The 12,531-nt window shown below is 41.7% G+C and overlaps 1 protein-coding gene across 1 annotated transcript in view; it reads left to right on the forward strand.

Moving 5' to 3' along the window:
- Window positions 1–12,531, forward strand: part of dcc (DCC netrin 1 receptor) — a 1,312,938-nt gene that overhangs the window by 980,387 nt on the left and 320,020 nt on the right. The gene's annotated exons all lie outside the window — the stretch shown is intronic.

A 12,531-nucleotide genomic window follows, 5' to 3' on the forward strand; every position in this document is an offset into this window, starting at 1 on the left:
AATTACTGAAGTAGTGTTAATGGGCTTATCGTCCATTCGGAAATCCAGAAATCTGATGGTGGAGGGGAAGAAGCTGTTCCTGAAACATTGAGTGTGTGTCTTCTGGCTCCTGTATCTCCTGCTTGATGGTAACAATGAGTAGAGGGCAGATCCTGGGTGATGGGGAATCTTTATGATGGATTTCGCTTTTTTGTGATACCATCTTTTGAAGATGTCCTCAATGGTGGGGAGGCTGGTGCCATGATGCTGTTGGCTATGTTTACAACTTTGTGCAGCTTTTTATGATCCTCTGCAGTTGCCCCTCCATACCAGTTAGTAATGCAACCAGTTATCCCAGGCATCCTGTTCATATTATGCTTCACAGTATGCTCTGGGACAATTTAGACCCGGCCCAAGAATCCTCTTATGGAAAGTGTCTATACCAAATTTTGAACCACAGATCTTTTTAGAGTGTATGAATAGCCTATCTGACATTAATAAATGGGTGATTAATCCTTAATTAATGTTTCAGAGATCTAAAATCCATTTTAATATATACAGGTCAAATTTGACCCAGAACAGCCTCAATGTACAAAAATTTGTGGCACCAGTACAAAAGTATAACATTTTTAAATACGTATTTTTATTTTGCGCATTTTGGGTCAGTTTAGGAAAAGTCATCAAATTTTGTCTTTAAAAAATGGCTTTTAGGGTGTTTTTCCTGATGTCAAATGTCAAAACGGGTCAAATTTGACCCAATCAGTATGTAAAAGTTAGAATGCTCTCCACGGTACAGCTGCAGAAATTTGTGAGTGCTTTTGGTGAGATACCAATTCTCCTCAAACTCCTAATGAAATATAGTTGCTGTTGTGCTTTCTTTGTAATGGCATCAATATGTTGGGCCCAGGATAGATCCTCAGAGATGTTGACACCCAGGAACATGAAACTGCTCACCTTTTCCACTGCTGATCCTTCAGTGAGGACTGATGTATGTTCCCTCAACTTCCCCTTCCTGAAGCTCACAATCAATTCTTTGATCCTACTGACGCTGAGTGCAAGGTTGTTGTTGCGACACCACTCAACCAGCTGATCACAGTGTGGTAAACTATGTATACTTGTCTGGACACGCCCCTCTGCTGACTGCTCCTGTGGCTCCTCCCACAGACCCCGGTATAAAGGCGATTGGGGCACTGCTCCTCCCTCAGTCTCCGAGATGTAGTGAGCTCCCTTGTTTGCTGCTAGTAAAAGCCTATCGTTCACTTCCTGCCTCCAAGAGTTATTGATGGTGCATCACACAGTGAACGGTAGGGCGCTGAGATGTGTGGTTGACCAAATGGATTTGGGAGTACAGATCCATAATTCCATGAATGTGGCATCACAGGTAGATGGGATCATAAAGGGTGCTTTTGGCAAATTGGCCTTCTTTAATCCGAGCAATTGAGATGTTATATTGAAGTTGCATATATGTCAAACTCAAGGCCCGCGGGCCAAATCCGGCCCGTGGTGGAATTATCTTTGGCCCGCGAGATAATATCTAATTACTATTAAAGCTGGCCCCAGTAATCGAAGCGCCTATGGCGTATGATATGGCTAATGCTGAGTTTATTCAGGTACCAGGTTTTCAGGGTTTTTAGTGTTTATTCGGCAGTCTTGCTCGGCAGTCTTCTTCATAAGAAACGGAATTTGTAAAGTGAAACACTTTGTAGTTATAGCAGAGACTAAGACACATGAGAGCAGGCTGAAAAAACGGAGGCAACGAAAGCTGCGTTCGCACGCGTCCGACTGATCCGGCCCGCATGAAGCTTCATTTTGCTCAATCCGGCCCATGACCTAAAATGAGTTTGACACCCCTGTGTGTTAGTGAGACCTAATCTGGAGCATTGTGTGCAATTATGGTCACCTATCCGTGGGGAAAAATATCAACATGATTGTAGTGAAAACTTACAAGGAACTTGCTGGGACTTGAGTTATGGGGAAGACTGAGTAGGTTAGGACTGTATTCCCTGGAGCAATGGAGAATGAGGGGAGATGTTTAGAGGTATACACAATTGTGAGATGCATAAATGTGTGTGAATACATGCAGCCTGTTCTCCTCAGTCTGGGTGAGACAAGAGCTCTAGAGGTCATATGTTGAGGGGGAAAGGTGAAATATTTAAGGGGAACCTGACGGGGAACTTCTTCACTCAGAAGGTGGTGTGAGTGTGGAATGAGCTGCCAGCGGAGGTGGGCTCAGTTGAGGTTTGGTTAAGTGCATGGATGGGGTGGTGTAGAAGACTATGGTCTGGGTGCAGGTAGATGACACCAGGCAGAAATGCAGGTCGCCATGGGCTGGATGGGACCCAAGAGCCTGGCTCTATGCTGTAGTACACTATGACTCTATAAACATTTAAAAATAATTAAAATCTTTAAAATAATGGAAGCTGATTTAAAAAAGCACCCCAGGCTCCCCCTCACCTATTAGTTCTTTGCTTTCCAGCTCAGATTGAAATTGATTGACCCTTGTCATGTCTGGAGCAAGGTTCAAGAGGTGATTTCCCAGAGAGAACTTGGCCCTACCACTAAACTCCATGCTGAGTGAACTAACAGATATCAGCCTTCAAAATATGTCAGGGAGTCCCAGACTTCATAGTACGACAATAAATTCCTGCAAGTCTGGAACAGACAGATGTTTAAACAGCTGATTGGTACAGCTGGCAGTAGCTTTCCATCACAAGTCAGAAGTGTAGCAGCTAGTGCAATGGTATTGCAGCTCAGGACATCAGATCCAGTGTCATCTGTAAAGAGTTCCTGTACACCCTCTCCGTGGGCTGCATGGGTGTTTTCCACCTGCTCTGATTTCCTCCCACAGTCCAAAGATGTACCGGTTAGTAGGTTAATTAGTCATTGTACTTTGTTCCGTAATCAGGTTTGGTTTAAATCAGGGTTTCAGGTAGATGAGGGTTGTCAGTAGTGGTTGGAAGCTCATCTAGGAGAGAGAGAACTCCGATCTCAAACCTCTGCTGGCTTGTGGCTATACCCACTCATGCAGAAGGCGTTGGGAACAGACCCCGAGGAAAAATCTGGTAATGGAGTCACTAAGGCAGTCTCACATTGAGTTCAAGCTTGACTCTGATGCTGCCGTTCCTTTGGATTCATCAGTTGGGTGGAAAGGGGGAGCTTGCTACCTGGGCAACAGCTTGTCTCCATATTGTGCTGCCCTGACTTGCCTTTGATTACTAGGATGCAACATCCATGGCTGACCCCACCCGACAGATGGTGTCCCTTTGTAATCGCCGGTTGCTGGACGTCATGTCTCAAAGGGCTAAAAGGGCCTAGTCCACATTGTATCTCAATAAATAATAAATAAATTAATATCATACAGCCTCTGTTCTAAATCCCTTTCATCTAGAGGTCATTCAGGTCTTGATACTTGTTAGTCAAAGGTTCAAAGGTCCAATTTAGTGTCAGAGAAATGTATACAATATACATCCTGAAATGTTTTTTCTTCCCAACAATCCATGAAAACCGAGGGATGCCCTAAAGAATGAACAACAGTTAAATATTAGGAATCCCAAAGTCCCCACCAGCTCCCCTCCCTCCTGCGTGTAAGCAACAGCAAGCAACATCCCCTCTTCCCCCATCGACTAAGAAAACGTTGGCACCCGCCACCGAGCACTCAAGCGTGAGCAAAGTAATAGCAAAGACACAGACTTGCAGTTACCCCAAAGACTCTGCGTTTCACCTGGTATATATGACATACCACAGGTTCTCCCTCTCTCCCTAATAAGGGAGAAGGAGGTGTTTCTATTTTCCCAGCGAGTGGGTAGACAATACAAACAACTCGCTGGTTTACGTCCATTAAAAGTCTATTACGTCGCTTTTTTCAAGCTGTGTGCCTGAAGATCTCAAAGATCTCAGGTCTCCGGGCACACAGCCATAGATATTTTGACTTCCCCAATGACTTTCCCCCAAAGTCTACTTTCATTCTTCCCATTTAAGGCAGAAGTTGATCATTTCCTGATCAGTCAGGGCATCAAAGGATATAGCGAGAAGACAGGTGTATGTGGTTGGATGGGATCTGGAATCAGCCATGATGGATTGGCGGAGTAGACTTGATGAGCTGAATGGCCTAATTCTGCTCCTATATGTTATGGTCTTATGGTCATACAAGTGGAATTAGGCTATTCAGCCCATCAAGCCTGCTTTGCCTTTCCATCATGGCTAATTTATTATCCCTCTCAAATCCATTCTCCTGCCTTTCCCCCCACAACCTTTGATGCCCTTAATTATCAATGACATATGAACCTCTGCTTTGACTTGGTCTCCACAGCTGTCCATGGCAATGAATTCCACAGATTCCTAAATGATTATCACTCTATTCTGAGGCTGTACCCTTTGGTCCTAGACTCCTCCACCACAGGAAACATCCTCTCCAAATCCACTCCTTCTCGGTCTTTCAATATTCGATAGGTTTCAGTGAGATACCCCTCATTCTTCTAAACTTCAGTAAGTACAGGGCCAGAGCTGTCAAATGCTCTTCATATATTTAACCATTTCATTGCCAGGAACATGTTTGTGAACCTCCTCTGGACTCTCTCCAATACCAGCATGTACTTTCTTTGATGAGAGGTCCAAAACTGCCCATTACACACCAAATGTGGTCTGACCAAAGCCTTATAAAGCTTCAGTTTTACATTCTAATCTTCTCAAAATGAATGCTAACATTGCATTTGCTTTCCTCACCACTGACTAGACCTGCAAGTTATCCTTCTCAACCCCATTCTCTTGTATTCTTCCCGTAACCTTTAACATCCTTCAACTATCAGGTTCTTGAACCAGAGGGGATAATTTCAATCACCCCATCACTGAATTGTCCCCACAGCCTATGGACTCACGTTCAAGGACTCTTCATCTCATGTTCTCAATATTATTGCTTAATTATTTATTATTATCATTATTTTTTCTTTATTATATCTCTTTCCTTTTTTGTATTTGCACAGTTGGTTGTCTTTTGCACATTGGTTGTCTGTCTTGTTATGTGCGGTCTTTCATTGATTCTATTGTTCTTCTTTGTATTCACTGTGAATACCTGAAGGAGAATGAATTTCAGGGTTGTATAAGGTGATGTATATGTACTTTGATAATAAGTTTACTTTGAACTTTGAACCCTTACTAATCAGAAACCTATTAACCTTTTTTTTAGATATAATCAATGACTTTTTTTTAGATATAATCAATGACACAACCAACCATGGCAGCGAATTGCATAGATTCACCACTCCCTGGCTAAAGAAATTTCTCCTAATCTCAGTTCTAAAAATACTATATATTTTTTAAATTGGATACATAAAATGTTGGTACTATTTGTCATCTTACGTGGATTTCAGAATCCAAATCTGAATTTAAATCCATATCTGAATCAGGTTCAGTACATATATTGACAAATATTGTGGAATTTGTTGTTTTGCAGCAACAGTACAGTGCAATACATAATGAGAAAAATAAAATAACTGTAAATTACAATAAGAAATATTTATATTTATATAAAATTAAACTAAGTAAGTACTGCAAAAAGACAGCAAAAACCAATAGTGAGGTAGTGTTCATGGGTTCACTGTTCATTCAGAAATCTGATGGTGGATGGGAGAAGCTGTTCCTGAAACATTGAGTGTGTATCTTCAGGCTCCTGTACCTCCTCCTTCATGGCAGCAATGAGAAGAAAACAAGTCCTAGATGACAAGGGCGCTTAATGATGGATGCTGCCTTTTTGAGTCATCGGCTTTTGAGGGTGTGCATAGTGTCCTAGGGCATTTGGAGAAAGGATGAGAAGACATGTTATCCCAGTTTCACATTTTCTTTGCTATTTGCAGGAGCTTAATCTGACCATATTGCCTGCTGCGTTTTGTACGTTAAAAGAAACAGCATCATTGCCTGCAAAACATTTTGAGTTATCGTGGGATTGTGTCAGTTGTGATTTATATGCAATTCTTTGAATATCTTTTCTGAAAAGGTCAGATTTATTGGACTTTGGTTAATCCAAAAACAGAATTGTGTAGGAATGCAATCTTCTATATTCAGCAGAGTCTGCCTTTGGTGATTTGTATTTTCAATGGATGCAAAGTTCTATTATATTTGTTTGTCTGCCATAATCTTTGCACCAGTATGTTTGACTGAACAGTGTGACTGGAAGTTTATTATTGGTATTCACAGCTAGCTTCCTCTTGAAAAGCAATAAAAAAAACCAGGAGTGGACATAGAGAGGATTTTTCCTGTAATGGGGGTGTCTAGGACCAGAGGACAGAGCCTCCAAATAGAGTGACATCCATTTAGAACAGAGATGAAAAGGAATTTCTTTAGCCAGAGGGTGGTGAATCTGTGAACTTCATTGCTGCAGATGGCTGTGGAGGCCAAATCATTGAATATATTTGAAGTGGAGGTTGATAGGTTCTTGTTTAGTAAGAGGGTTAAAGGTTACAGGGAGAAGGCAGGGTAACAGGGTTGAGAAGGGTAATAAATCAGCCATGATGGAATGGTAGAGCAGACTCAATGGGCTGACTGGCTGAATTCTGCTCCTGTGTCTTATGGTTGTATTTGGCACACTATCGGAAATGTAGGTGATGCCAATAAAACTTACTGCAGCTGAGCAAATCCCCTGCTTCTGCACAGAATTACCACTAATTTGTTCTAAATGCATATCCTGGTCACGAGGCCTGATTTTCAATAAAATTGATTAAATAAAATTATAAACAAATATACTTACTGATTAATGATGTATGTGGTTAGTCTAAGTATATGTTCTGCAAAAAGAATCTTAATTTATTATCTTTAATTAACTGGTAATATCATAGGGCAGGAAATAACTTATCGATTTATGCATAGAGTCATAGAGCAATACAGCATAAACACAGGCCTTTCAACTCAACTGGACGAGAACAAGAAGACATGAGTTAAAGGGGAGCATGTCTCAATGTACAATACATCAGACCTTGAAGTGGATGGGCTACAGCAGCAGATAACCATGAACGTACACTCAGGGATCACTTTACTAGACATGAGAGGTACCTAATAAAGTGGCCGCTGAGTGCACCTTTACAGGTATTCGAGAATTGCTGAGGTGTGTTGGTCAGGGTTAGTGCAACATGCAACTTCTCGTTCCCCCAGGAGCCTGAAGACACACGCTCAACATTTTAGGAACAACTTCTTTCCCTCTGCCATCATATTTCTGAATCCATGTACAAATGAACCCATGTACACGACCTCACGATTGATTTTTCGGCTCTCTTTTTGCAATAAGCCATATTTCTTATTTTAATTTATATTTTCTATTATTGTGTATTACTGCTGCCACAAAACAACAAATTTCATGACATATGCCAGTGATATTAACCCTGATTCTGATGTCCAACATGTAATCCCTAAGCATCTCATTAAACTCATTATCTAGCTATTATTGGATAAATATACAGTATACAAGAAAGATGAAATTTCATTTGAGAAACCCGACTAATTTCTTTATCATTAACTTCTCAATCCAATGTACCAATGTTAATTGGTATGACTGTATTTAGTGTCATTGTGTGGTTGACAAATTCCTTCCATTGTCTCTTTACGTTGGTTCCCTGCTTTTGGAGCACCAAGGTGCAGTGTTTCGTTTATTAGATCTACAGTAGTGAAGTGATTAGCTCAATGCTCTTACAGATCAGGACGTCAGAATTCAGAGTTCAATTCCAGCATCCTCTGTAAGGAGTTTGTACGTTCTTCCCATGTGTGCTTCGATTTCCTGCCACATTCTAAAGACGTACCAGTGAGGTGGTGAATTAGTCATTTACAAATGGTCTTGAGATTAGGCTAAGGTTAAATCAGTGGGTTTTCGCACCACTCTATCTACCTGTAATACTACTTTGAAAGAACTGTACTCCCTAATCCCACTGTTCCATTACATTCCCTGGTGATAATACAAATCCTACTCTGGTTAGGGCTGTAAAATAGAGCTGGAAAAAAATGAGCTCATGATGCAAGCTTGTTGTTAATACAAGTGAGAAATGGATTGATTACAAACAGTTCAGAGCATAATTTAAAAAATTTAATGAAGCAAGAAATAGAGTAATATGAATATATCAGTTTATATGGGGCGTCACTGTAGCATAGCGGTTAGTGTAATGCTATTGCAGCCTGTGACATCGGAGTTTAGAGTACAACTTCCAGCATCATCTCTTAAGAAGTTTATATGTCCTTCCCGTGCGTGGTCGGTTTCCTCTGGGTGCTCCAGTTTCTTTCCACAGTCCAAATATGTATGGGTTAGTAGGTTAATTTGTCATTGTAAATTATCCTGTGATTAGGCTTGGGTTATTATTGGCGGGCTGCTAGACGGGGTGGCTTGGTGGGCCAGAATAGCCTGTTCCGCTCTGTATCTCTAAATAAAATTAAACAAATAAAAAGGAACTCTCATTAAAAAAAAAGCATGGATAAAGCAAAAGAATTTAAGAGAGGCAGCCCACTTAGATGGAGGTGAGTGCATTCTTCCAACTTCCAGAGATTTTTGTATAGATTGTGCCAGTGAAGAGCACAGATGAACAAGTTTCCTTCCTTCTACCAACAGCATATCTTGACCACTCTTTGACAATGTTGGCATTGGTCAGCCTACACTTGGAGTATCATGAACAGTTTTGGGCCCCTTATCTAGGAAAGGATGCACTGGCATTAGAGGAGATTCATGAGAATGATAACAGGAATGAACAGGTTAACATATGAGGAGTGGTTTATGGCTCTAGGCCAGTATTCAATAGAGAAGATCTTCCCTGGCTTGCGTATCATGTAATCAGCTGGGGTGCAACATTCATCATTGACCGACCAACAGAGAGTCCCCAAACAAACAAAGATGAAGAGGCGAAAAAATTGATAGGGTTCTAGAAGAATATTTTAGGCTTTGGTGAGCAAAATGCATGAAGGGCAAGAATGAAAGCCAGCTGAAGGGCAAGAATGAAAGCCAGCTGAAGGGCCTGATGAAGGGCCTTGGCCTGAAACAATGACTGTTTATTCCCCTCCAGAATAACAGACCTGCTGAGTTCCTCTGGAATTTTGTGTGTGTTTCTCTGGATTTTCAACAAGTGCAGAGTCTCTTGTGTTTATGAAAGCCAGGGGTGGAGGTTGGAAGCCCGATGTCTGCGAGAGTGTGAGTCCGGGCCAAGCACCTAAAGCCTAGAGGGAGCCTGCCCTGTGGTAGGAGTCCTGTCTGTGTGTGTGTGTGGGTAAGGAACTAGCTTTGCTGTTGTTTTGTTATTATTGTTGCTGCTTGTGTTGTTCTGCTGAACATTGTGGAAATGCTATGTTGGCATCAGAATATGCGGAGACATTTCCTTGGGTATGTCGGTTGTGAACACAAATAATACATTTCACTGCATGTTCCGATGTCCATGTGTTAAACCTAATAAATCCGAATCAAATGGTAGAGAATGCTGCCAATCGTCATACTGACCTCCACGGTTGATGAGTTGGGAGTGTCACGAGAGCAAAATGAAACCCTTGCTGTGGAAGATTGTCCTCAAGACCATGACATAGGAGCAGAATTAGGCCATTCAGCCCATCGAGTCTGCTCTGCCATTCCATCCTGGCTGATATATTATTCCTCTCAACCCCATTCTCCTGTCTTCTCCATGTATCTTTGACACCCCGATTAACCAAGAACCTATCAACCTCCACTTTAAATATATTCAATGCCTTGGTGTCCTCAGCCATCTGTGACTAAGAATTCCACAGATTCACCACCCCCTTACTAAAGATATTCCTTCTCATCTCAGTTCTAAATGGATGTTCCTTTATTCGGAGGATGTGCCCTCTGGTCCTAGACTTCCCAGCTAGAAGAAACATCCTCTCCACATCCACTCTATCAATATTCAATAGGTTTCAATTCTTCTAAACCACAGTGAGTACACACCCAAAGCCATCAAACGCTCCTCATACGTTAACCCTTTCATTCCTGGGACCATTCTCATGAACCTCCTCTGGACCAACTCCACTGCCAACAGATCTTTGAGTCTTTGAGTCATAGAAAAGTACAGCTCAGAAACAGGCCTTTTGGCCCATCTGATCCATCAAAACCATTTTAAACTGCCAACTCCTATTTCTTAAATAACGGGCCAAATCTGCTCACAATATTCTATGCGTGGTTTGACTAAAAAAGCCTCAGCATTACCTCCTTGCTTTTATATTCTATTCCTCTCAAAATGAATGCTAACATCGCATCTGCCTTCCTGAACACTGACTCAACCTGCAAATTAACCTTTAGGGAATCCTGCACAAGGACTCCCAAGTCCCTTTGCACCTCAGATTTTTGAATTTTCTCCCCATTTAGAAAATAGTCAAGGAACCTGAAAATCAGCATTAGTGTTAGAGCAGGAGTTATCAATCAAGATTAGTTTCAATTTTAGCTTAAAAAGTCTGAGGTTTACCAGGATGCCTGGTTTAGAGGGAAAGTGCTATTACAAGAGATTGGATAAACTTGTGTTGTTTTCTTTGGAGTTTTGAGGCTGAGGGGAGATCTGATAGAGGTTTACAAGATTACGAGAGGCATAGATTGAGTGGACAGAGAGTATCTGTTTCCCAGGGTTGAAATGTCTAATACCAGAGGCCGTGTATTGAAGGTGAGAGGAGATAGGTTCAAATGGGATGTGAGGAGTTAGTTTTTTAGTCAGAGAGTCATGGATGCCTGGAATCTGGTGCCTGGTATGGTGGTAGAGGGAAATACATTAAGGATGTTTAAGAGATGTTTGGATAGGCACATGGATGTAAGGAAGATGGAGGGATATGGACATTGTGTAGGGAGGAGGGATTAGTGTTCAGGTGTTATTGATTTGTTTTTTAGCTGGTTCGGCTCAACATTGTGGGCTGAATGACCTGTTCCTGTGCTGTACTGTTCTGTTCTATATTCAGTCTTCGGTCATCTGAAATGGCGGAAAGTAAGATTTCAGCTGCTTTGCTCACGAGTCTTCTACCCCTTTTTAAGAGTTGTATTAAGAGATTTTAATCTCTTTTATATTTAATTCATTTTCAAGATTCAATATTCAAGGCTATTTATCACGTGCACATGGAAACATAGTGAATCGCGAAATTTGCGTTAACAACCAACACACGCAAGTGGCCTGCACGTGTTGCCACACATTCCGGTGCCAAAATAGCATGCCCACAATGCAGAACATAACAAACACCAAGAGCAAAAGCAATCCCCATTCCTCCCTCCCACCCACACATCGTCGTCATCATCATCATGGGCCGTGTCATATGACGTGGGCGATCATGGTCTTTCCGTGATCATGACTGTTCTTGGCAAATTTCTCTACGTAAGTGGTTTGCCATTGCCTTCTTCTGGGCAGTGTCTTTACCAGATACGTGAACTGCGCCATTATCAATACTCTGCAGAGTATTTTAATGCTCCTGGCGTCAGTGGTCGCATAACCAGGACTTGTGATATGCACCAGCTGCTCATACGACCATCCACCACCTGCTCCCATGGCTTTACATCATGACCCTGATCGGGGGGGCTAAGATTCTGAATCTGTTTTTGAATTGTGAAAGGTGAAATGTTTAAGGGGAATCTGACGGAGCATTTCCTCGCTCAGAGAGTGGTGAGAGTGTGGAATGAGTTGCTAGCAGAAGTGGTGGATGTGGGTTCGATTTATTATTGTCATATGTACCAAGATACACTGAAAAGCTTGGCTTGCATACTGTTCACACAGATCAAATAATTACACAGTGCACTGAGGTAAAATAAGGTAAAACAATAACAGTTATAGTTAAAGTAAATTTATTATCAAAGTACATACAGTATATGTTACCATATACTACACAGATTCATTTTCTTGCAGGCATTTATAGGAAAATAAAGAAATGCAATAGAATTTTTGAAAATAATAAATGACAAACATCAGATGTGCAAAAGAAGACAAGTTGTACAAATAATAACAAAAGTAAATACGGAGAACATGAGTTGTCAAGTCCTTGGAAGTGAGTCCATAGGTAGAATCAGTTCAGTGTTGAGGTGAGTGAAGTTATCTACACTGTTTCAGAACCCCGATAGTTGAGGGGAAGTAACTGTTCCTGAACCTGGTGGTGTGGAACCTGAGGCTCCTGCACCTCCTTCCTGAAAGTGGTAGTGAGGAGAGTGCATGGGCTGGACGTTGGGGATCCTTGTAGAGCAGCTCAATGGCGGAGAGTGCTTTTCTTGTGATTAACTGGGCTGTATCCACTTTTCTGTACTTGGGCATTGGTGTTTCCATACCAGACCGTGATGCAGCCAGTCAGGAAAATAAGAATGCTGAGGGCAATCATAGACACGGATGTTGGTTACTGCTTTCTTCTAAAGCAGGTAACTGATAAATTGCAAGATCATAGCAAGGTAGGTCCAAAGGGTACAGCCTCAAGAGGGACATCCATTTAGAAAAGAGTTGAGGAAGAATTTATTAGCCAGAGAGTGAAGAATCTGTGGAATTCATTGCCACAGGCAGCTGCGGAGACCAAGTCATTGGGTGCATTTAAGGTAGGGTTGATAGGTTCTTGATTAGTCAGGGCATGAAAGGA

The sequence above is a fragment of the Hemitrygon akajei genome, chromosome 13, assembly GCF_048418815.1.
Source record: "Hemitrygon akajei chromosome 13, sHemAka1.3, whole genome shotgun sequence".
Classification (NCBI taxonomy): domain Eukaryota; kingdom Metazoa; phylum Chordata; class Chondrichthyes; order Myliobatiformes; family Dasyatidae; genus Hemitrygon; species Hemitrygon akajei.